This window comes from Ambystoma mexicanum, chromosome 2q, assembly GCF_040938575.1.
Source record: "Ambystoma mexicanum isolate Mex_15411 chromosome 2q, UKY_AmexF1_1, whole genome shotgun sequence".
In the NCBI taxonomy this organism is placed as follows: domain Eukaryota; kingdom Metazoa; phylum Chordata; class Amphibia; order Caudata; family Ambystomatidae; genus Ambystoma; species Ambystoma mexicanum.
In genome coordinates, this window is record NC_090924.1 from 883,087,356 (window position 1) to 883,114,981 (window position 27,626).

Here is a 27,626-nt window from a genome sequence, read left to right on the forward strand (position 1 = left end):
TTACAGCCCGGTGGTCTGCTAAATCCGGCGCCGGCATTTCTGTAAATCCCCTTTCCCGACTCCACAGGAATGGACACCGTGGGAACAAAAGCACCATGTCGTAATGTTGCTGGTGTGTCCGTGCATCTCGGGGGTGGGTGCCGTTCCGCCCGCCAGGTCAGTGCTGGCGGGCGGGACGGCACCCGCCTGCAGAACTCATAGTTTACTGGTCCGAAAAGCAGTGCCGATACGGTTCTACCGGCACCGTTAATTCCAGACCGGCACACTTGTAATGAGGACCAGTGTGTTTCAAAGCGCTTCACAGCATGGGAGGGAACAAAGGAAAATACAGATACATTCTTGAATAGTCGTGAACAATAAGAATGAGAAATAACAATCGTACTCGGTTTGACAACATTTCAGATAGTGCAAGTGCAAAGACAGATAAGGAACGAAGGCGGAGCGAGGGGGAAAGGAAACAGACAGGCAACTACCGTACTATGCCTGACATTATTTCTGGTAGAGTCGGAGAATACAAAGGTGAGGGGGAGGGCATTAATTGCCTGGGCACTCAACATCCACGAGAAATGTACTGGCATTACACATAATGGAAAATCTATCAATTTGTTAATATGTCTAATATTGGTCGCACAAATTTGCGATGAAGAGATATAAACAAAAGAAATATAGAGCTACACATGAGGAAAACAAGGAATGCCACTGGAGCCACAGCCTTTGCACGCTACTAGCAGGCATTAACATGGACAACAAAACATTTGTAGAAAATGCTGCTCAGTTTTGACTGAATGTCAGCAATGCAAAGTTTGCCAAAATATTCCTCTGTATATAGGCTCAGAAATTGGTGTAAAGATGCATTGTAACTTGTTCTCTGTTTCATCCTGGTCTGAACTCATCCAGGTTTAGTCAAAGCATCATAGTCTTTCTCCTTCATCACAGTCCTTTGTCTTAATTCTTCTTTTGCATCAGACCTTCACCACAGTCCTTCACCTTCATTATGGTCCTTTTTTGCTGTCTTTCCTTCTTTTTTGTCACAGTCCTTCACCTTTATTGAGACGTCCATAGCAGCCTGTTTCCTTCATCCCAGTTATGTTCAAACATAATAACACTTTCAGAGTCCCTCATCAAAGTCTATCTTCTTCATTGGTAATTTTTTACAGTGTTTCTCCTTTGTCACAGCTAATTATTTTCCTTCTTCACAGTCCAACTTCATCATAGTTCCTTCACCTTCATTACAGTCCTTCTACTTCATCAAAGCCCTTGTCCTTCCCAAGCCTTCTCCTTTGTTATAGTCCTTCATCATAGTCTTTCTACCTCATCACAGCCCTTTGATATAGTCCTTCTCCTTTGTCGCATTCATTCTCCTTCTTAAATCATTCGGCACAGTCCTTATACGTTGTCATAGTCCTTGTCCTTCATCAGTCTATCTGAAAGATCACAATCATTCTCTTTCATCAGTCCATCACAGTGCTCCTTTATCATAGTCCTGCTCCATCATGATCCTTCTCCTTCATCACTGCTATTCTCCACCATCACAGTCCTTTTTTGCAACCCTCTTTCATCACAGTCTTTCTTCATCACTGACTTTCTTTATCACAGTGCTTCAACTTTGCCATGGCCCTTCTCTTTCAACACATTCCTACTCCTTCATCTCAGTTGTTGGTCACAGTCCTCCATTCCAATCCTGCTTCATCACAGTCCGGCTTCATTGCAATCATCCTTGGTCACCGTATTCCTTTGATGCAGTCCTTCTCCATTGTAGGCCTTTTCCATAATCATAGTCCTTGTTGTTCATCACATTCCTTCTTTGTTATTAGCCACTCTCCTTCATTCTAATCCTTCTTAATCACTGTCATTCAACATATTTCTCCTCATTTGCTATATGCTTTCAACACAGTTCTTCTCCTTTGTCATAGACTGTGTCCTTTGTTAGACCTTCTGCCTCATCACAATTCTTCTCCTTAATCAGTTCTTCACTACACTCCTTCTTCTTTGTCACAGTCCTTCTTGGCCTTCACAGTTTTCCTTCATCGTACTCATTTTCTTCTTTCAAAGTCCTTCTCCTTCATCCCATTCTTTCAACTTCATCATTCCTCTTCTCGTTCTTCATAGTCATTCTCCTTCATCACAGTCCTTCTCCTCCGTCACCTTCCTTCCTCACAGCCTCTGTATTTCATTACAGTTCTTCTCAATTTTCACAGTTCTTTATCACAGTCCTTCTAATTCACCCTACACCACCTCCTTTGTCAGAAAACTCTCCTTCAGTCCTTTTCTCAGTCATTTTCCTTCATCACAGTCTTTCATCGCAGTCCTTCTCCTTCATCATAGTCCTTCATCACACTCCTTCTCCTTTACCAAAGTCCTTTAACAGTCCATCGCCATATTCCTTCTCAATTGTCACAGTCCTTTGTCACAGTCCTTCTCATTCATCACAGTACTCCTTCATCACAGACCTTCACCTTTGATTTTGTCCTTCTCATTTGTCGTACTCTCACTGTCTCAGGCAGTCTCTCAGTCAGTTGCAATCACTGTCTCCCTCTCTCTGGCCCCTTCTGTTTCACTTAATCTATCATTTCTTCTTTTCCCCCTTTCTCTTGTACCTCTTTGTCTCTCTTTCTGTATCACTTCCCCATTGCTAGTTATCTATTTCTCTCATTGCCATCACCACTTTTTTGCACAGCAGACGCTATTTCAATATAACACAGTATCATTTTATCATAGAAATATATATAAAAATATAATGGGTATACCACAAATAACACAATAAGACTTGACCATGCTAAGACACAAGAAATACAAATTAAAAATGACATAAAACAAACCCCTTGACCCTTTTACATAGTTCTCACAACCTCTGTCATAGTAGTGCATGCAAATATAAGGAGGAGGGGCCCTAATTGTTTGTGCCAGGCTGCAGTGAGATAGCAAGCTATTACTTCTATCACCCTCTTCTTTAGTAGATCCACAGTAATTCATATCTTCCTGTTCTTGCCATGTTTTAATAGTGTTTGGCCTTGAGAGGGATACGAGTCCCCTACATATCCATCTGTGATAACACAGGCATAACATTAAGAAGTGCATCGCAGTTGTAACAATTCTGTCATCACATTCATGTAGTCCACCCTATGCAGTTAGATAGACCAGATGGAGGCATTCCAAAACAAACTGCATAAAAGGCTTACTGCCTCCTTTTGTGTACTTGTGACCACATACGCCTCCATCCTCCACAAACCCTTTGTTTTCAAAAACCAGGCAGCCTGTTGAGTTTGTCTTGGTTACCCAATATCATTACCCTTCTCACACCTCAAACTGTCTCCCTCAATTCTCTAAGGGAATCTACAGTAATATTAGTTGGAGACTCCCACAGGGATCCAAACCCTAATGCATACAAATATACAAAGTTTTCTTCACCCGGGCCAGCCACTGGAAAGTCATAAAAATATCCAAGCCATAAAATACATTTCAATGTCGCTTGGTATACTGCCACCTTAGGTTACCCCACAGCCTAATCAAATATTGAAGTGATAGGAGTGTGATACAATGAGACACATTCCAGTTTTTAGAGCAAGGGTTCTGGACAGAGTTCCCTATGACAATTAAATAAGGCTTCTAAGGTAGACATTTTTAGCCACATTAATGGGAGCACATTGTTATTGTTATTGTTATTGTTATTTTGCACTTATATAGCGCCTTATATACCATTGGTATGGTCTGAAGGCCCTGGTAGGTTGAACGCCCTTGGGAACCGAAGTTCAGATCAGTAGAGAGAGTAGGGAGAGTCAAAAGGTGCGTGTGTGCACCGGATATGTGTGCAGCTCGTGCGGTACACATGTAATAGCTGATTCTTATTGGTAGGTGTGGTGATTGAGAGATCAGAAGAATGTGTTCGTTCTGGCAGGATTTAACCGGAACGGATGTGGCTGTGTTAGGCCTGAGGAAAACGCCTGGCTGGGGGTGTGAGACCAGCAGTGTTTACATAGAATGATGTGGAGTAAGCGGTGGATGTTCGTATGGGAACAGTTATACCGAATGGTGTCATAGTATCTCTGTGTTCTAGTTGAGTGGTGATGTAAAGGAGAGAGTAAGCGTGGGGTGTGGTAAGAATGGTTATATGCTCTTTCAATGTGCAAACTTCTACAATCACTTTCCCAGAGAGGCTACCGGGCGAACTTCTAAGTACAATTTTCCATACAGAGGCTATTGGGAACATTTCTAAATTCAGTTTATCAGCGAGGCTATTAGGCACACTTCTAAGTGTAACATTCGCGGAGGCTATTGGGTACACTTCTAAATGCAAATTTTCACAGAGCGTCTACTGGGCTACATTTCTAAGTTCAATTTTCCAGAGAGGCTATTGGGCAAACTTCTACTTGAGACTTTCCAGGGTGTTTATTGGATGCACTTCTATAATCAATTTTCACAGATGCTATTGGTAGCACTTCTAAATGCAGCTTTCACAGCGTGGCTAATGGGCACACTTCTAAATGCCGCTTTCATAGAGGATATTGGGCCCATATCTAAATTCAATTTTCCACTGAGAGGCTACTGGGCGCACTATTAACTTCATTTTCCTGCGAGGCTATTGGGGATACTTCTGAATTCAGTTTTCCAGCGAGGCTATTAGGAACTTTCTAAATTCAATTTACCAGAGAGGCTATTGGGCACACCTCTAGATGTAACTCTCATTGCGGCTAATGGGTACACCTCTAAATTCACAGAGGGGTTGTTGGGCACACTTCTGAAAGCAACTTTCACAGAGTGGTTATTTGGAACACTACTAAATTCACAGCGAGGTTATTGGGCACACTTCTAATGGAGCATTCCAGAGTGTCTATTGGGTACATTTCTAAATGCAGCTTTCCAGAGTGTCTATTGGGCACACTACTGAATGCAATTTTCACAGAGTGGCTATTGGGCTCACTTCTAAATGCATTTTTCACAGAGGATCTTGGGCACACATCTAAATTCAATTTACCAGAGACGCTATTGGGCACATTTCTAAGCTTGACGGAGAGGCTGTAGGGCACACTTTCTAAATGCAACTTTCACATGCTAACTTTCACAATTCCATCTAAGAGTGGACATGCTAACTTTCGCAGTTCCGTCGAGGAGTGGGCATGCTAACTTTCCCAATTCCGTCTAGGAGTGGGCATGCTAACTTTCACAGTTCTAGAGTGGACATGCTAACTTTCATAGTTCCGTCTAGGAGTGGACATGCTAACTTTCACAATTCCGTCTAGGAGTGGACATGCTAACTTTCACAGTTCTAGAGTGGACATGCTAACTTTCACAAATTCCGTCTAGGAGTGGACATGCTAACTTTCACAGTTCTAGAGTGGACATGCTAACTTTCACAGTTCCGTCTAGGAGTGGACATGCTAACTTTCGCAATTCTGTCTAGGAGTGGACATGCTAACTTTCACAGTTCTAGAGTGGACATGCTAACTTTCACAATTCCGTCTAGGAGTGGATATGCTAACTTTCACAATTCCGTCTAGGAGTGGACATGCTAACTTTCACTGTTCTAGGGTGGACATGCTAATTTTCACAGTTCTAGAGTGGACATGCTAACTTTCGCAAATTCCGTCTAGGAGTGGACATGCTAACTTTCACAGTTCTAGAGTGGACATGCTAACTTTCACAATTCCGTCTAGGAGTGGACATGCTTACTTTCACAATTCCGTCTAGGAGTGGACATGCTAACTTTCACAGTTCTAGGGTGGACATGTTAACTTTCACAGTTCTAGAGTGGACATGCTAACTTTCGCAAATTCCGTCTAGGAGTGGACATGCTAACTTTCACAGTTCTAGAGTGGACATGCTAACTTTCGCAAATTCCGTCTAGGAGTGGACATGCTAACTTTCACAGTTCTAGAGTGGACATGCTAACTTTCGCAAATTCCGTCTAGGAGTGGACATGCTAACTTTCACAGTTCTAGAGTGGACATGCTAACTTACACAGTTCTAGGGTGGACATGCTAACTTTCACAATTCCGTCTAGGAGTGGACATGCTAACTTTCACAGTTCTAGGGTGGACATGCTAACTTTCACAGTTCTAGAGTGGACATGCTAACTTTCACAGTTCTAGAGTGGGCATGCTAACTTTCACAATTCCGTCTAGGAGTGGACATGCTTACTTTCACAATTCCGTCTAGGAGTGGACATGCTAACTTTCACAGTTCTAGGGTGGACATGTTAACTTTCACAGTTCTAGAGTGGACATGCTAACTTTCGCAAATTCCGTCTAGGAGTGGACATGCTAACTTTCACAGTTCTAGAGTGGACATGCTAACTTTCGCAAATTCCGTCTAGGAGTGGACATGCTAACTTTCACAGTTCTAGAGTGGACATGCTAACTTTCGCAAATTCCGTCTAGGAGTGGACATGCTAACTTTCACAGTTCTAGAGTGGACATGCCAACTTACACAGTTCTAGGGTGGACATGCTAACTTTCACAATTCCGTCTAGGAGTGGACATGCTAACTTTCACAGTTCTAGGGTGGTGCATAGCCTCGGACTTCAGTCACATAGATACATGCAAGGACACAGGCAACAGTGTATAGACATCAAGGACATGCGCAGAGACTCGGGAGGATAGCTCAGCAGCAATGTGCTCACCTTGGAAGCAAGACGACACAGAGCAACATGGGTTCGATCCGCAGGTCCATGCTTAGAAACCTCTGGGTATTAAGCGTGTTATAAATAACCTATCATATCATATCAATTGTCTCCAAACTGGTTATTGAAAATCTGATTCCCACCAGAAGAACTAAGTTAATCCCACACCTTTCAATCTGTGGCCCCCACGCTGTTGTATTATCAAAGCAAATGTCTAGGTGGTCAAATTTTATTTGCACAAAAACTCTGCCAGGGGAATTTAGTTGGGACCATCACCATTGCCTTTGTTTTGCTCTCTTCAATGACTGGCTTCTTGAAAATACAGTAATGAGAAAAGGTGTCCAGCAGTTTATGCATTTATATTTTAGAATAAGTGACTAGCAGCACATATTCGGCAAATAGCAGGAACATAAGGCCCTGGACTTCCACCCTGGGCACATAACATTGCTGAACAGTCATAAACACTTTAAAATAATTGCAGAACAGGCTCAACAATGTGTGTGCCAGCATAGACCTCTGTATGATACCCACCCCTACAGAAAATGGATGGCTCTGTGAATTCTCCATTGAGGCAACATCTGACTCTTTTCACATGAGATCTGGGAATGACCTCTATTTTCACTATGTAATACTCCTTTGGGCATTCTCTCCTCAGAGACTCGCACAACAACTTCCTATTCACAGAGTTGAAAGCCACTCTCAGATCTACCCATCTCTTTCCTTCTCTTTCACTTCATCTAACTGTGGATTGTGGTGGTGGTGGTCAGGGCAAGAAAAAGCTATGAAAGAAGTAAATGCTGAATGGTAAGTTGGTAAGGTGGCTGGATGCTGACATAATATAATGCGATATAACAAACAAGAGTTGTCCTTTGTTTTGATGAAACAACTCCTCCATCCTGTAGATAGGTCTGTGATTTGTTGTTCTGCATGAAATGTAAGCCTTATTATTAAGTATGAAACCTGCAGGCAATGACCGAGTAGAGTAGCTGCTTCAGTTTTACCAGAGGTAAATGTGAAGGCATAAATGCTGCTTAAATGTTAATCAGTTGGACATTGGCATATCCAATCTTTCTTTGATGTCCTCTATGCATGGGTATGACTAGTAAACTGGTGCTCGATCTTGATATGTCACAATATACTAATTTTGCTGCAGAGAATAGTTATCACGCAGCATATGCCTTCCCACATATGGCCTCACAAATTATGTGTTCTGTTTCCAAATAATAGAGTTATAATTTTGGCCCTGCAGTTAACAAATTGTTATGGGTTTCACCATTCTGTGCACATAAATTACGGTCCTCTTAATTGGCACTTGATGGTGTGTTGTTACATGGATGATTCCATGCAGAATGATACAGGGATCATAAGCCTTTTATGGGCCTTCATACCAGTCAGATTAAGCTGCAGGCTCATCTGCTGATTTAAAATGTTAGAAGTATTTAATCAGCTGTGGGATATAATCAAAGCCCCCCAAACCAACGGAACTGAAGGGCCACATGAAAAAGGCCTATCTATCATTGCCAAAGGAAAAGCATCATTTTAATTCACAAAGGCAGAGGAAATGCAAAAAGTCTCTTTCACATGAAAAACAGTATTTTTAAACACTGACACTAAAATGCAAGGGTGTCCTTCTGCGAGGGAAATCCAGAGAAGGCTTAACCAAAAGTGTAATACAAGTGCAGATTGGAAAAGCACCCCACATTACTGGCTGAGAAATAAATTCAGCATTTTCAGTGAAACGGTGGTGCACTGTCACGATTCGGACTCACTTTTCAGCAGAAAAACAAACAGCAGATGATTAAAAATGTATTTTGTTAATGACTGAAAGAAACAGCCCTGTACTTTCAGTGCAAAAGCACAGTGGATCCTGAAATCACACAGTATCTGAAGGAATCAAGGGTGATGTTAGGAGATGCAATATGTGAGTTCCTTTCAGCCATGGACAAATGGTGGGTCTCCGGGCAAACTTCACAAAGGCTTCCCCCACTGAAAGCCTGGTTTTTACTTCACCCTAGCTATTTACAACTGCAATGAAGTGCGGCAATGAAGTGTGGCTGCTAGGAAATGCTGAAAACAGACTTTCCCTAGACCTACTGTCTCTTAAGCAGCTCCAAGCAGGCCACATGCTCTGGCCGGTGCATGACCAAAGTAGGGGCGAGGTGTGAACTCAGGGGCTACAATTAAAGCTGAACTCTTTAAGGAAAAAAATACAGGAAAATAGAAGCTGTTCAGACCAAAAGGCGGTCTACTTCAAATAAGAAGACAGGATGGAAGATGTCTGCAGTGGGGGATCCCTATGTAGCAAATGCATCCCCCATTTACGTTCTGCACCCTGAACCTCAAACAACAAAGAGTCTAATAAAAACACTGGCCAAGTGCGGCAATGGCGCTGGAGACAGCAGGTCTCGAATTTGCATATTCCAAAGATTTACTATTCATTTAAAAGTCCTCTTTCTCAGCAGCCACAGGTCGCACTGATTACATGTGTGTTTCATTTTTAGATACTTTCCAGGCAATTTTGGTGATATAAAATCCATCCACCTGCGCCTCAGTGAAATGTAATAGCCAGCTAAAATGGGTTTCTGGCTGATCTGAAAATGTCATGAATTTAAGAGTTGGCAAACTGGTGGAGGATGAAATTAGGAATGTGGGGAATACATTGCATGCTCCTAATGATTAGGCATTTTGTAAAAACAGCAGAGAATTGCCAAACAGCCGGGCAACATGGTGCAGACTGAACTGCTGTTTTATTAAATTTCTCCGATTAGCTGAATCGGATAATATATATATATATATATATATATATATTGAGAAACCAATTTGGCTAAAAGATGGCGCTCTCCCTCATTCGGTGGCTGGTGCTAGAAAAACGAATTTAGCCAAATCCGTATATGTAGGGAAAACACACAGGCCCCTGAACGGTTGTAGCACTTCAAAAAACCGCTCTGGTAGGCATATGTAAAAAAATATTCCAGCACACAAGACTTTAGCTATTCTAAAATATCAATTTATTTAGGCATAATACAGCACAAATACAAAAACAGGGAGTAAGTAATACATCCCTGTGACAGACACAAAGTGCTACAAAGCACTCACCCCACGGGTGGATGTAAAGTCACGCGTTCCGCCTGAATGCTCAGGCTTCCTCAGACCTTCTAAAATCCAAATGCGGCTAACACATCATGAAATAAAAAACCACTAAGCAATTCCAGAGCACCTCCGTGCGTTGCGCATCACGTGCCATGGGAGTCATATGACTACTAATAGAATAGGAGAAGTAGTCTCTTTGACACAATGACCTCCATATTGGAATGGTCAAGCGTCTATGTGGTCAATATATAAAGGCATAATTACCGAAGCATATCTAAATAGACATACTAGGACCAATGATAGGCTACTACAGTGCAAATCGCACGGAGGAGGTGCCCGGATCCGCTTCTAATTAAAACATTGTCAATGTAATCAGATGTGTAACATCTACGGACAAGTGTGCTCATGTATCATTCAGATGACTAACAGTGGCTCAAAATGGCCACTCCCAGACATCCGCCCCCCCAATAGGGTGAGTGTTCCTCAGCCTAGAGACTGCGAACTGAGCATCAGAAATATCCTAAATATTAGAGTAAATACCCTATTGTGTTATGTATATACATAAAATTATTATTATCATCGTGTACCAGGCAAGTGCCTGTAGTCTAAATAAAGACCAGCTACAACTTAATAAGACATATACTCATATCTAACAAAGTGCAAGTGAACAATCAGCCTTTCCTATGTCAATACCTCAGTGTAAACAACAGCAATTCTATTTAGACTACTATAAAGTGGATATTATAGATGTTTCTGTTTCGAAAAAACTTCTAGCAATGAATAAAGCATGTAAACATTTGTTATAAAGTGCGAGTTAGCAAACAACATTTCTTATTTCGGAACCCCAATACAAAACCATAACTGCGCAATATGGACACTTCTTACATAGTGCAAAATAGCCAACAATATTTCCTATATCAATACCTCAGTGCAAATCAATAGCAGCTCAAAATAGATGGGAAACTATAAAATGGCGAATATAGATGTACCCATTCATATCTCTATCAACAAGTGAATAACAATTCTTCCATATAATCACAGTTGAATAAAGTGCAGTGCAATGAATGAAACCACTACTATTCCTGATCTAGAAACAACAAGTCTTCTGTAGAAATTTCATAGCTCATACAAAGAGTATAGTGATGCTGTAAAACAAATGAGAGTATAAGACAATATAAAATATCTTCTTCATGTTAACCTGTTCAAGATTGCAAAAACACATAAAGTTCAGCATCCACATTCAGTCCTTTAGGTTTCAAGGTGTCAAATTTGCATATGAGTGTGGCTTCCAACTGTCTCAATTTCAATTCACGGTTACCTAGTCTTTTATTCGGAGGTACATGTGCCAACCCCGTGAAAGATAAAAATTGAACATCACCATTATGCTTTTCTTGAAAATGACTTGTCAAGGGGTATGTTAGATCACCATTTTCTATGGCTCTGTAATGTTGAAAGATCCTCATCTTCGGGGGACCAATTGTAGAGCCTATATAGTGAAGACCACAGGCACAAGTGATGGCATATACGACATATTTGGTGATACAGGAAATTCTATGTTTGTATTTCCAACATTCACCATTGGCACTCCTAAAAGGAACCATCGATACATGTTTACACAATTTACAATGGGCACATTTGAAAAAGCCAAAGCTATTCCCATGACTTGTATGTATATTAAGTGCTGGCCTGGTTTTAACCATACTTGGAGATAACATAGTTTTGAGAGTAGGAGCCTTTCGATAAGTAACCTGAGGGAAGTCGTCCAACACAACACGAGCAGCTGCTCACGGATCCTCACCTTAGGTTGGTGTTGGACGACTTCCCTCAGGTTACTTATCGAAAGGCTCCTACTCTCAAAACTATGTTATCTCCAAGTATGGTTAAAACCAGGCCAGCACCTAATATACATACAAGTCATGGGAATAGCTTTGGCTTTTTCAAATGTGCCCATTGTAAATTGTGTAAACATGTATCGATGGTTCCTTTTAGGAGTGCCAATGGTGAATGTTGGAAATACAAACATAGAATTTCCTGTATCACCAAATATGTCGTATATGCCATCACTTGTGCCTGTGGTCTTCACTATATAGGCTCTACAATTGGTCCCCTGAAGATGAGGATCTTTCAACATTACAGAGCCATAAAAAATGGTGATCTAACATACCCCTTGACAAGTCATTTTCAAGAAAAGCATAATGGTGATGTTCAATTTTTATCTTTCACGGGGTTGGCACATGTACCTCCGAATAAAAGACTAGGTAACCGTGAATTGAAATTGAGACAGTTGGAAGCCACACTCATATGCAAATTTGACACCTTGAAACCTAAAGGACTGAATGTGGATGCTGAACTTTATGTGTTTTTGCAATCTTGAACAGGTTAACATGAAGAAGATATTTTATATTGTCTTATACTCTCATTTGTTTTACAGCATCACTATACTCTTTGTATGAGCTATGAAATTTCTACAGAAGTCTTGTTGTTTCTAGATCAGGAATAGTAGTGGTTTCATTCATTGCACTGCGCTTTATTCAACTGTGATTAAATGGAAGAATTGTTATTCACTTGTTGATAGAGATATGAATGGGTACATCTATATTCGCCATTTTATAGTTTCCCATCTATTTTGAGCTGCTATTGATTTGCACTGAGGTATTGATATAGGAAATATTGTTGGCTATTTTGCACTATGTAAGAAGTGTCCATATTGCGCAGTTATGGTTTTGTATTGGGGTTCCGAAATAAGAAATGTTGTTTGCTAACTCGCACTTTATAACAAATGTTTACATGCTTTATTCATTGCTAGAAGTTTTTTCGAAACAGAAACATCTATAATATCCACTTTATAGTAGTCTAAATAGAATTGCTGTTGTTTACACTGAGGTATTGACATAGGAAAGGCTGATTGTTCACTTGCACTTTGTTAGATATGAGTATATGTCTTATTAAGTTGTAGCTGGTCTTTATTTAGACTACAGGCACTTGCCTGGTACACGATGATAATAATAATTTTATGTATATACATAACACAATAGGGTATTTACTCTAATATTTAGGATATTTCTGATGCTCAGTTCGCAGTCTCTAGGCTGAGGAACACTCACCCTATTGGGGGGGCGGATGTCTGGGAGTGGCCATTTTGAGCCACTGTTAGTCATCTGAATGATACATGAGCACACTTGTGCGTAGATGTTACACATCTGATTACATTGACAATGTTTTAATTAGAAGCGGATCCGGGCACCTCCTCCGTGCGATTTGCACTGTAGTAGCCTATCATTGGTCCTAGTATGTCTATTTAGATATGCTTCGGTAATTATGCCTTTATATATTGACCACATAGACGCTTGACCATTCCAATATGGAGGTCATTGTGTCAAAGAGACTACTTCTCCTATTCTATTAGTAGTCATATGACTCCCATGGCACGTGATGCGCAACGCACGGAGGTGCTCTGGAATTGCTTAGTGGTTTTTTATTTCATGATGTGTTAGCCGCATTTGGATTTTAGAAGGTCTGAGGAAGCCTGAGCATTCAGGCGGAACGCGTGACTTTACATCCACCCGTGGGGTGAGTGCTTTGTAGCACTTTGTGTCTGTCACAGGGATGTATTACTTACTCCCTGTTTTTGTATTTGTGCTGTATTATGCCTAAATAAATTGATATTTTAGAATAGCTAAAGTCTTGTGTGCTGGAATATTTTTTTACATATGCCTACCAGAGCGGTTTTTTGAAGTGCTACAACCGTTCAGGGGCCTGTGTGTTTTCCCTATATATATATATATATATATATATATATTTTGGCAGTTATTAGTAAATCACTATGGTTTTGATACATAACTGGATTAGGGATTGTAAATGGGAAATACCATATGTCTGCTCCAGACTCCTAAACCAATCCTTAGAGAGGGGCTGGAATTGAGATGAATGGAAGGGTAACTGTCCAATTCTATTTGCGAGAACTCTTGAAGGGTACTCCTCAAGATTGTAAATGTGATGGTGCATCACTGCTATATAAAGTGGATGCACTGTGAATTTCTGGGAAGGCTGAAAAGCTAACTGGGTCCTGTGGTAGAGCACTGGAGGCCATCCTTCAGAGGGGAGTGACCAGGCGTCTGGTTTTCCTGAAAACAGAGGTTTTCTGTGTAAGTAGAATTGAGCCCTGTGAGATCAAAAGGTGGGGGAATCTGTTTGCCTTAAATCCCTTACCTTTATAGCGGGTGAGGGGCTCAAAACAGTGTATATCCTTAGTCTATTTAACCATAATAATACAATTTAATTAATTCCCTTTGGCAAAACACCACATAGTGATTTTTATTAAAATTCTAAATTAACAAAGCTCTTTCACGGTGTGCTCTGAAGATTGCAGACTGTAATTTAATTGGATGATCCTAAACTGCCCGCTTCCCCAAAAAAGGTCTTTGAATGGAAGGTAGTCTGAAATCCCAAATTCTTAAATCATCCCAATTTTTCTGCCCGTCTTCCCCCACACAGATCAAAGTAAGGTGGGTCTGAAAAACCCACTGCTAAATCATCCTGTGTTTATTTTAAAGCAAAAGTGTGGGTACAATTATAATTGCCATATGCATTTGCACACATTTGTAAAACTAATCTGCTAGCCTTTTATGCGTGTAGAAAAATCAAAATTGCACAGCATTGCATATGTAAATGCAATTCGGTCATTGACCAGTGCTGATTATTTCTTGAAGTGAACTCTTTAAAAAGTAAAGTATTGTGATTTGTGCTTCCCAACCCATTTGTGTGCTTATTTATGTTGAGAGAGAAGTTTATTGTGTTGTGCCACGGATGAAGTGGTGTTTGACATTTTAGTGTGATTTTCTTAACATCTACTTCAAATAAATATAAATATATTTCCAGTACACCGGCCTGGTTCTTTGCTCATTGATAGCTCAGGGGAGGGATCCAAGGGGTATTAGATGGATTGAAGATAGGACTGAAAAAAAAAACCTAACATTAAACCGTTTATTGTGTGACACCTAGAATGGGGAGAAAGGAAGACTCTGTGTTGAGGGTGGCCTCTCAATAAATAGTTACACAGCCAGCAAAGGCTAACAAATCCCCTAATAATAGTTGCACGATGCCAGCACTTCAGCTTGCATGTTCTCTGAGCCGGTCCCATTCTATGGGCCAAACTCAAGTTCATGCCTATACATTTAAAATGCAATGTACAACTGCAAAAGCCAAACCCATTGCCTTTGTGAGTGCTTGTCTTTAATAATGTGAATTGTACAAGATAGACAATTCATATATAGGTGCTTTATGGGAAAATGTTATCAACTGCGGCCTGTATGGTAAACCTTTGAACTTCAATGTGATCACCATTATTGACACCATTATTCAATGGTAAAGCGACCACTAATATTCACACAGTGAATACCAGGGTCTTTTCTCTGTCACCTAGTCTCCTCACCTACAAAGCAACACTTAACATATGAATGGCCCATCACACATTGCAGTGTAAATGGCCAATAGCACTAAAATGAAAAATCAACTCCTAATAGTGAAAATAACAGAGAAGACTTACTTCACCAACATCACTCACTAACACAGCCAAAATGGTGCCAACACTCATACTTGTAGTAGCATTTAACCTTTAATACTCACAGCAGGCGACCACACATTCAAACGCAATCAAACACAAGAGACAGCGCACCAAACCTGATTACTCTACCAATACAGCCATGACAACAGAACATTGTAGTTGCATGAAAAACATGATTACATATAGTCAAAACAGTGCAATGGACCACACAGATGACATCTATCATTCTCCAGCAGTACTAAGCAAAGCAGAACAATGCACAACTGAGGCTGCTAAGGATGAGAGAAAGGAACAAACTAGTTGCATCAACATACTCTCGCATGTATTCAGTGTAATGTCAAAGCTCACTTAGATGGAAGTGTGTTAACCTCCATTAGCACTATGCCACACAGTTCATTCATCACACCTACTACACCCATCAGACCCCAAGCCATACCAGACAATTTTTTTTTTTCACATTTATAAAGCGCTCACACAGCCCGCAGGCATCGAGGCGCTGTTACAGGAATTGTATTTTTTTGTTTTTCTTAGTTGCGTAATTGTGTGTGTTTTTTTTTTTTTTTCTTAGTTACGTATTTATAACGCGCTTAAACACCCAAAGGTTTCTAAGCGCGGACCCGGGGATCGAACCTGTTGTTGCTACGTGTCGTCTTGCTTCCAAGACGCGCACGCTGCCGCTGAGCTATCCTCCCGGGAATCAGCCTCATTACAGGTTTGGTCGTATCTCAGTGGTTAATCCACCAAGATACCACCAAACATAATTACTGTTACCGCCACTTGGTCCAGCGGTAACATCGCCAGATTACAAGTGGTGGTAGTCATTGTTAGTCCCCATTTACTGCAGTCCATAGGAATTCCACCGAAATTGCATTTTTTTGGCAGAAGGGTGGCAGATTCTTCAAACTCTCCGGCAAACTCGAAGTTGGGCGGTGCAGTAATGCAGCGGTAACAGAATTTCTGCTGCATTTTTACTGCACCACGTAATTTATAATGAAGCCCAATGTAGCCATAAAAATGTCCACCTTACTTTGTAGAATGCATTGTGCGACACACTACTACCTTTGCGCCACATAACACTCTATATTGTGTCTTTTGCATTCCAGTCACCAGAGACATAGCTCAAATGTGACAGGCAATGGGCAACTCTTTTTATTTATAGGCCATGGAGCTGTGCAAACAATGGTCCGTCCTCGTTCTCTCAGATGTTAACTGAAGCTCGATAAACATACAGGCAATGCTTGCACGCTGAACCTGCCCATTTACAACAGGGCCTAGTGCCCTGCTAGTCATCCAGGGAACTATGATAACAAGTGATCCATTATTTTTCTGCCAAACACGAAACCAGGGATCACCAAGACCCAAGTATATAATACATTTAATTACAGTGATTTTAAATTGGAGTTAATTACATCGTTTGAGGTCATCATGAAAACCTGCCGTGGTTGCTCCTCCAGTGAATAGGACTTGGAGACACATGCACTAAACACGTTGGATCACTCTGGGGGCATGCTGCCAAACATGCCAATCACTAAACTTCTGCTGGTGACAAATGATGAAGTCAACATGCGAGTCTGCATGAATGCCCACAACGATGCGGGGAACGTGCATGTCAAACTACCCAATACCAATGACACATTTACTAGTAACAATTAAACAACATAATATGAAGGTGAAATGGGCTAATAATTCTAGAAAAAAAGGTAAAACTATAATAATCAGTGATTTCACGTTATGACCAAATTAAGTTGGAGTTGTTCTATAAATTGCTTCATTTGCATTCAATTGACGTGCAATATGATTGTTCCTCCAAAGTCTGAAACTTCAGAACTTTGAACGGGGCCTTTACCCTGACACCCCCGCCAGTCCTCTTTGCACTTGACTCAGGGCCCTGTACCCCATGCCCCTCACTACACTTCTGAATAAATCCAAGAGAGCTTCTCTCTCCGCACTTATGCCAGCCTCTACCAACTGGGTGCACTTGGACCCTCCCCGCCTCCCGTGACCATCTTGCACTTGCCTGACCGGAATGCATCTCTGCCTGAAGATCGTCTGTCTGTTCTCCCTTGTCTTCACCCCTTAATGTGCCCTTGAAGAAAACCGCAGAGTCGCTGTCAGGCCTATTTGCTGAATCTCAACTGTTAAATGTATCGTTTACACAGACGTTATCGTCTTGGAATTTCAAGGGCTCTGAGCGACTGTTGTTTTTCCCCTTGTTCACAGCCTCCTTGAGCGCTTTGAAGCACTGCCTGTATACAGGCGCTTTATATTCCATTACCATTACCAAGATATCTGCATCTTTTCCATTAAAATTATTATGAAGATAAATCTATACAAATCCAGTTGTACGAATGCAATAGTCCTCGAAAAGCCAGACATTGAAACTGTCATTAGAATGTATAGATTCTTCAGTAATTATCAGCAATAATGTCAGACTCTAGCGTGGCCCCCAACGCTATTAGCAACGTGCACGAAGACAGACTGTAGCATCTAAGCCCTGCCCTCCACCTTGTCTGCAGATCACAGGTGGGTGTGTGATAAGACAAGCCAGTAAGGCTTCACTTTTCAGTATGAGAAGAGGCCTGTAGGGCGAAGACATAAGTTCCTCTACATTAAGGCCTCCCAGGAATAAGCTGCTGCAAATAGAGCAAATTACTTCTAAATTTGAGCAATCCGTCCATCCCATAATAGCCCACCTTGTCATGCCATCCAATTTAAGGATTACCTATTGACAGCAAAGTGCCTTTTGCTCTACAGGGTATTCGAAATGAAAAAACAAAGGAAATTAACAGTATCACTAGATATTAACTACCGATCTTTGATGGTTGTGGTGCCATTACCTCATGCCTAGAGAATGCCAACGCCTTATATGCAGTCATTTCCACCATCTTATTAACAAACCCCAGAGCTGCAAGCATTCTGATGTCCATCTGACCCCCGTCCTTTGCCCCTGTTAGCACTGACAGAAAATCATTACACTGGCTACAAGTCGAACATTTGTACAATAGCAAATTTAGCTCTGAGGTGCCAAGTGGTTCTGATGCCTGCCTGTACATCCTTGTGAAAAATCTTCAAATGTTTACACCAGCTGTATATGTACACATCAGTAATAAACATCTTCTGCTCTCGCCGTCTAGCAAATTGCTATCTAAATGGAGAGATCCTTTGAGGTTCAAGCTTTTAAGAAATTGAATGCCCTTCCCATGAAATTCGGGACACAGCCTCCATTGCAAGCCTTAGTGGCTGTCTGTGAAACATTTTCCTCTAGCTCAAAGTAGTGCAAGAGCACCAGAGCAAAGAGACACAATCGGGAATAGGATAGCAATCTGTGGCTCTACTGATGTGTGAGACTATGGGCCTCATTACACGGTATGCGGTAACCATGGCGCTATTAGCACCATGGTTGCCGCCGGTATTTTACCGTGTCCGCCTTAGTGGATGGCAGAATTACCGCCCTACTCCGAGGTGAGCGGGGGCGGTAATTCCCCATTCACCAAGGCACTTCCCCATTCCCATTTTTGCCCCCATATGGCTCAATGGGAATGGGGAAGGAGCTAAGTACGGTACCGCAAATTGCGGTACCGTACTTAGCACCAAGGCTAAAACCAGCCGTTGAGGTCAGGTTTGGCGAAGGGACCTCGTAGTAAACCCTTACCGCATTCTGTTAATGGGGACTCCCATGATCCGTCACCATTGATGATGCTGGCAGCGGTTGATGGTAGTTGTATGCCAAAACAACTGGCAGGGCAAAGGTTACACATTTTTGCAATAGGGACTTCTACACTGTAAACATGCATCACTAACTCACTCTCAGACATATACACATGTGATATTATCAAACAGATGTTACCTAATGCAGACACGCCTATATTTGGTTAGCTTTTCCATTTGGGAACAAATTGTACCATCAAAAAGGACTAATAAAGGGAAAATATAACTCCACAAAAAAGATTATCCAGTAGAGTTTATCCAATAAGACTTGCAAAGTGAGTGGCAAAAAGGGCCTGCATTGTAATCGAAAAATGCTATTAACACATAAACATGGGTAATAAACCAAGACATACATACTTGTGTTAGCACCTACACTAAATAAAGCAACCCGTTGAGAAGACATAGCTCCAAAAATCAAGAGTCAGGGAAGATCACCTGTTCAATGAAAATACATACTAGCCTTAAAGATGGAAATTGATCTTAAATTCATGCTAGTACATGAAAGATAGAAGTCTATAGAAAGTGGTCCATTTTCCTTGAGGGAGCTATACAGTCTACAGATTGACCAACAGGACCAAGTGATTGACCAATGAGAATTCAAGATGGCAAAATAGAGAACCACCAAAGCTGTACATACTTGGATAGAGGAACATAGGTCTTACGTCAGATCATGCAACTTGAACACAGCAATAGTTGGGACCACACTGAAAATGAATTATTTGACATTAAGTTGGTGTTTATATGGAATTGTTGGGATATTAGATGCCAAATGGTGATTTGTAGTTATGTGATGCTGGTAAAACTGTGCTAGAATATACAGGATTTAAGAAGCATCCCTGGGGATTTGAATGTTTATCTTCACAAGATTTTCAGGACATTTTGCTTAAAATGGTGGATTTCACTCAAATTTGGATAGTAGCATTGGTCATATGTTGATTTTGGGGTTCTCCCGTTAGCAATTCTCAGGATCTTTAGTGGCAAATGGTTACTTTTTAGCACAGAAAATGAACAACAGTGGCCCAAATATAGTAACAATTGTGAGTTGGGAGCAATAGAATTGTGGAACTACTATGCCTGATTGTTATTCTTGCACTTACCCTGCTGCTTGTACTGGTATCTCTCAGGACAGTGCCCCACTGTCCTAGATTGGGAAAATTGTAGAAGAGTTGGAGACCCCATACAGTTGCACTTGCTACTTGCAAAATCTATGTCTAAGTAAACCGGAATAATGGTATTTTGTATCTTTTAACGAGTAGGCAACACAGTTTCAAGTTGAGTGTAACACTCGTATTTTATTGGTGTAGCTGACAATTGGCTAAACATTGACATGGGTTGCATGGGTTACATTACAGTGTTCAGTGAGTCACCCATTGATGTGTGGTGCCCAAGTGGAAAAGTTTAAAACAGTTCACATACAGCATAGGAATATGTGATTGGTGAGTCGAAACAACATAAGTACATATGGCAGTAAAGTTTGTAGCCAAGGCAGGCAACTGTGGTTACAATTGAAGTTGGTTAAGCAATTATAATATCCGTCAAATTTGATTCATGTCGACGCAACATTCAGAGAGAGAGGGCGAAAGCTGAAGGGGAAGCGGAAAAAAGGAAACACATCCATTGACAGGAATAACACAATATAGTAAGTTGGTACCGCTACATTGATGATGTTCTAATGATCTGGGCAGGGACAATCGAAGAACTCATTGAGCTCAACACCAAAATTAAATGCAGCAAATTCAGCATCATATTAACCTCCAAATACAGTGAAACAAACACAGACTTTGTAGATCTTTGCATCAATGTGATTGAAGGGCAATTTCACACTATGGGCCTCATTACATGGAAGGCGGTAATGGTTAACGGTCACCGTTAATGGTAACGGTGACCGTTAACCATTACTGCCTTATTACGAGGTCCCTTAGCGGGTTGGTGCTTTAACGCCTGCTTTCTGCAGGCGTTAAAAACCAACCCACTAAGGGACCTTGGTGCTAATTACGGCACCGCAAAATTGCGGTGCCGTAATTAGCACCTTCCCCATTCCCATTATGCCCTATGGGGCGAAAATGGGAATGGGGACGGGCAGTGGTGGAAGGGGGAATTACCGCCCCGCCAACCTTGGAATGGGGCGGTAATTCCCCTTTCCACCAAGGCGGTGCCGGTATTTTACCGGCATGGACCAAGGTGCTAATAGCACCTTGGTCCTCCGCCTTCCGTGTAATGAGGCCCTATAACTTTTTCGGAAACCAAGAGAAGTCAACTATGTACTACATGCCAGCAGATACCACAAGAAAAGTGTGATTCATAACATCCCCAAGGGTGAATACATAAACGCAAGAAGGAATTGCATGGACAAATCAACCTTTAGTAAAGAATGTGATATGTTAAAGCTTAGATTCATTTCTAGAGGCTATCCAACAGAGATAATTACTTAAGCTCAGAAAGAAACTCACAAAATTGACAGGACCACTCTACTCACACCCAAGGTCAGGCCCAGTCGAACAGATGACATCAAAACTAGATTTGTAACCAAAGTACTATAGGAGGCAAGTGTTGAGTAGTTAGGACACTGTGCTCCCCTAAATTGACTTATGTTTATCCACTATTTAAAAAAAGAAAAGGATTGCATCCACAAAAGCTGCAATGATCCGGTCATTGGGACGTTCAACCCAACCTAAAGAACACACTGATATGCAGAATAGTCCAGATACCTTTGCGCTGTGGATTGGTTATATAAAGAAAAAGGGATAACCAAATGGTCTTTGTGTGCATCCAGTTTATACCAGTCTTGAAATAAATTCCATTAAAATGTACAAAAGTTCAACTGAACATTAACCCAATAAGTGAAACAGTATGGTGCGATTATTTTGAAAATCTATACGCGCCTTCGGTCGATGATGAGACTATAGCTGCTTATGAGGAAGATAAATGGGTATTAGATATATCTGTTGAAAAAATACTGTGGACAATGAGGAAGATGAAAGCGTCCGGAACACCCGGTCCAAATAATTTGTCTGGTGCCATGCTTAAACAGAATGAATTCTTGTGGGCAAGGATACTTAGCTTTATCTTTAATGATGTGATTGAGACACAGGCCCTCATTACGACCCAGGCGCTAAGTTATCACCTGGGTCGCACCCTTACCTCCATGGCGTAAACTATGTTTACGCCATGGTGGTTGGCGGATTTACCGCCCCATTCCAAGGTGAGTGGGGCGGTAAATCCCCATTTCCCATTTTACCCTTCCCCATTCCCATTTTCGCCCCATAGGGCATAATGGGAATGGGGAAAGGCGATAATTACGGCACCGTAAATTACGGTGCCGTAATTATCGCCAAGGTCCCTTTGCGGCATGGATTTTAACGGCTGCAAAAAAGCAGCCGTTAAAAGCCATCCCGCAAAGGGAACCTTGTAATCAGGCGTTAAGGGTCGGCGCCGTTTACGGCGCCGTAAACCCCTTAACGCCTGAGTCAGAATGAGGGCCACAGTCTATGCCAGGTTTTTGGAAATTATCGTATGTGCTCCTTATTTTAAAAAAAGGAAATCATCAGAATCCCATGAATTATAGACCTATTTCACTGATTAATGTTGAGACTAAAATATTCTCATCAATTGTATTGGAAAATTTGATAAGCTGGATGGATGAGAATGAAAGTCTTGACATACGGCAGTTTGGGTTTCGGAAAGGTTTGGGACTGATGCAGGGGGTTTACTTGTTTCCATCTTGCAAAGCAAAGCAGTGAAATCAGGGCATTTACCATTGTATGCTGCATCAATGGATCTTTCTGCAGCCTTCGACATGTTCGATAGACCAATACTATGGTGACGGCTTGTTGCGCTGAACATTGATACGGGTTTACTTGCAATGCTTATACATCTCTATTCCAACAGTCTTGAAGGTCAGACTCAATAATGAGGGATTGATGTCTAAAGAAATAAGGTCCAGGAATGGCAGGGATGTGCCCTGGTGGCAATTTTATTTAATCGTTATGTGTCTGGAGCATATGTAGTGTTTGAATCCTCTGGTTTGTTACCTCCAAAGGTAGGAGGGATTGATATAAAATGGGTTGCTTATGCTGACGATTTCCTGCTTTTTGATCGAACTAAAACTGGTTTACAAAGGCTTATTGATGTGTTCTCGAAGTTTATAAGTGAATCCTCTTAAAACGGTTATCATAAAAATAGGACAAACCAATAGGAAATGCTGAAAACCAACGTGGTTTGTCGAGGGAACAGGGATTCATCTGCAGAAAGCACTCAGGTATTTTGGTTATTCCTTTTCAAGCACCTTGACACTAGGTTTTGTGAAAAACTGCTTAGAACTGAAGGCCATTGAAGCAGTTAGGCAAATGAGAGTGATTGAAAGGAGATATGGGAAATGTACAATGTCGGCATGTAGAGATTTCTGTATGCTGAAGGTTATTCCAAGATTGGCATATGGTTTTGAATTCTTCCCAGATAAACGTATCCCTTACTTAAAAACTATTGAAGCTTCAATTTGGAAAAAGGTATTGTTTTTTTTACCAAGATGCATACCAATGGAAATTATAAGGTATGAGTTTGGTCTTTGCTCTCTAAAAAGTATCATGGAATGTAAAAAAACAATGTTATGCAGAAAGTGTGTCATAGCATGAAAAAGTTTGCTGTATACATTATTTAATGATGATACTACAGGGGATTATATGAGGAATTTGAAAATCGAGGTGGAACATATTTTGTCAAATATTGGAGTTACAATCAAATGTCTGATTGCGAGACCAATAAAGATTAAATTGTTGAACAAATCGTTTGACTGGGTTGCTAACAATGCTATAATTATGAATTCCAAGTTGTACTGGCAAGTCTTATCCGTATGGAAATGGTTTCCCGAATTAGAGCCATATCTTGCAAAATATGCCTCTCGACACCTTCGAAATAATGTAATGCGGTTCAGGTTTAATGTAATGAACAATAAGGAGATTTTTTTTGCAGGAAATTGATTACTGAGAATCAAAAAGTGTGTAGATTCTGCTCTATAGTGGGGTGTACTAAAACATTGCTGCATTTATTGCTAGTTTGTCCAATGCTGACCAATGAGAGGCTTGCATATATTTCTGATTTTGTATATGACACATCATGTGTCATAAGAGAACATATATGGTATGAAATGCTGCACGGTTCTGATACCTCCTTGAGGATCAGAGTTATAGATTTCTTGACAAATATATGCATTGTGACCTAACCTGGGAATGAAAAGAATATATGAGTATATACTCAAGATTAGAGAAAGCAAGGACTCTATGGCACGACAAATGATTTTTATGTTCGTTTTCTAAAAGGATTTTAGATCTTATCTAAATTGTAAATATGAAGCAATATTTTGTGTGATAGATTGAATAGTTTGTAGAGAATCTTAAAGGTATTTGAATGTTAATATATGTGTTTTAATGTTTTTAATGATATTCTATGGATTTTTGTAAAGGTTTTTTCAAACCAATATACAATAAAGAAAAGAAAAGGCCTGAATGAAAATCACATTTATCCTAAAACCAAAGGCACAGTCTCAATCCATAAAATACATTTTGTTAAAACACCTAAATCATAATCATAGTCTGAACCATAATGTACAATTTTCAAATAACATTTGAGGCTCTTCATGCCAGTGATATTACGGTGAATTTTGTGGCAAAGGGTGTATTTTTAAGCCCAGTCAGCCAGTAACATTGTTTTAACTGTGGAGAATCCGAAGACCCATTTAGAGAAGAGGTTGGGCATTCTATTTTGATATTTGAAGGAAGTTATGGCCATGTTGCTTAGAGATACATGATTATTCAACAATGGACAGTTGGGCATGAATTTTAGTTATTTGCCTATTAGTCACTTTCCACATGAACAGAGTATCAGAGCGTGACTTTTTTCACCAGGACACTACAAGGCCTATGGAACATTTCTGACAAATATTATGCATGTGGCCTCAACCTTAATCCTTATATGTACAAAAATCAGCATATAAAAACATTATTTCATTAAGGAAAGTTGGGCATGCGTGCCACTTATTTGTCTGTTATGCCAGTTTTGCAGAAGAATAGAAAGCACCAATTTTGACTAGTGTACAAACACAGGCACGTGGGTAACTAATGTTGTCCATTAAAGTGTTTGTCAGCCAGGTAAGTATCAGAAGATGACAACGACCCTGGCGGACAGCCGTGCCTGTAAAACAGGCATGGCTGCCGCCGGAGTCATTTTTTTTTTCCGGTGCCCTGTAATGGGCAATTACCGGGGTTTTACAACACCAGCAGACCCAGTAATCTCCCATTCCAGGGCACCGGAAAAAATGTTTCCCCATTCCTATCTGAGCCACATAGGGCTCAATGAATGCTGCCAGAGCATGCGGCATGCTGGGCTCGCAGGTGCCGCTCTGCCCACCAAGTCCAACCTGGCGGGCAGAAAGCCACTCCCAAGAACAACTTGTATTTTGCCGGTCTGGGAAATATGGTACCGGCAAGCTTACCGGTACCGTAGACTGGTAAACTTGTAATGAGGCCCAATGTATTCAGAACAAAAGGTTATGGGTAGAAGGTTTAGAATGAATCTCAACCTCTGTCACAGCTCTGCGCAGCCCTCCAATCCATGGTTCTTTATACTGTCAAGCCATTACAGAAAGGTGGAAGACCATAGGCAATTCAGGCTCGGTCCCTCTCCAAAAGGGACAGTCTAGTCCGAACTGGTAGGTCACATCCCTTCTGCACGATACTACAAGCATCCCCAAGGCATATTTTAGACTCATTGGACATCATCAGTGAGGAGTAGCTTGGGTCTCTAGGCCCAGCAGGCTCGGGTGCCACATCTGGGCATACCTGTCCCACTCGGCGTTACTATAGCAAAAATAAGGTTGATGGCTGGAAGGTTTAGAATTAATCTCAATCTCTTATTCACAATTTATTTACACGAACACTGCAATGTGTGTAAGTATAAAATATCTGTACCAGTTCAAATCAATGGAGGCAACAAACGAAATCCTGGCCAATAGCAACGTATTTCATTGTGGGCCCGACTGCCCATGTGACTTATTTTTCCATTATACACTTAGCAAGTTTCAGCAAACAGACCAAGTACACCCCACTTCACAAGGACACTGCAATAATTATGGGGCATCTGTATAAAGAAATATGCACAGAAGCAGCTAACACGATCCTTGCCAATAGGGGCTTACCTATTCATGGACAGTTGAGTATTCACATGATTTATTTTCCCATTATGCTCTTAGCAAGCTTTGAAACCAGACCAATTACATCCAACCTGAGAGGAGCCGGGGGAAGCGCAATTGGGTATAACAGTTACTGCAAAGGGCTGCACAGTCAAATCAATGCCAGTTTGTTGAGGGTCATGTTTACTGCAGACTACTGCAGCTGCAGCTTGGACTTCATGGGGTGAGACAGGATGGCTGAGTTTCTGGGCCTCGGATTCTCTGCAGTCGCTACCTCTGTAGGTCCATGCTCATTGCACACCCATTCAGCATGGGCATTGTGCGCGCACCAGTAGCGAGCTATTGCTTGTGATGTCAACAGTAGTGCAGTCTTCATAGACCTTGTATGATCAGAGGCTTTGGGATTCAGCCTCCTCCCGTGCCCCCCTGCAGTGCAAATCCATTCGACCACCCATTATGATAACAGCATGCTATTGCTCTGTCAACCCCTCTTCACCTGTAAGCCTACTCTGATGACGCTTCCACAAAAGAATGCCATGTGTGTCTCTCAGAGCAGGCTGATTGGCCAGCTTTCAAACATTGTGCTGCCTCGGGCTACACTGTGATTGCTGTTTCATGTCTCCAGTGCCACCTCCTTCTTGATCCACACACTTTAGCCCAGAGCAACTGAGGAGCAAGATTTTGTGGTGCCGTAAGGAACATGTTGCTCACAGGCTACACTTTGGGGATTACTAATATATAATGAGCCCCTGTATAAGAACAGTACAGGATGTGTCTGTTGATACAAATGGAAAACAATATATTGGATACAAAGTTTAGATATAATTGGGGCAATATAGTTTCTATTTCCTAATACAAACTAAGTTCCTCTATGAAACGCTCATTGAGGTGCTGATGCGACAGCCTGCTTGCAACAGAGTCTTTTTATCATTTCTCCCTTTGGATTTGACTTAGGAATTGAAGCCATGTCATTAACAATGCTACAGATGACAGCCAAAACTATATAATACACCAGCTATTACAGTCTGTAAATGCTGACAGCCATTGGTAGTTTGAAAAAGGAGATCTTTTATTGTTTGAATCAATGATCCAGTCCGATGAACAGTGATATTTCGGAAAACAACACTATCTAAGATGGCCACGTTTGTCGACTGTGTACTCATGGGTCCTGCTTCTTCTATGGTTTATGTAAATAGCTTGCTAAATTGTGACCGCAGTTTGCCACGTGGATGTTGTAGCATTTGCCGGTTACCACCGGAACGCCTACAGGCAACAAAGCGTTAACGCAGGTGCATCAGTTGGCAACATTTAAACGTCTGCCATACACAAAACCTTGAGATTCTACCATTCATGGCCATTCTGACACAAGACTTTCTTTGTTTAATGTGTTACTTTTCTATTGCCGTCTGTAATGCTAGGATGTATTTGGACACACAGTTCCATTCGCGAGGAGACACCAAGAGCAT

At 41.2% G+C, this 27,626-nt stretch overlaps 1 protein-coding gene across 1 annotated transcript in view; it reads right to left on the minus strand.

The window, feature by feature from the left end:
* The window catches only part of GAD2 (glutamate decarboxylase 2), a 742,591-nt gene that overhangs the window by 465,525 nt on the left and 249,440 nt on the right, over positions 1–27,626 (minus strand). The gene's annotated exons all lie outside the window — the stretch shown is intronic.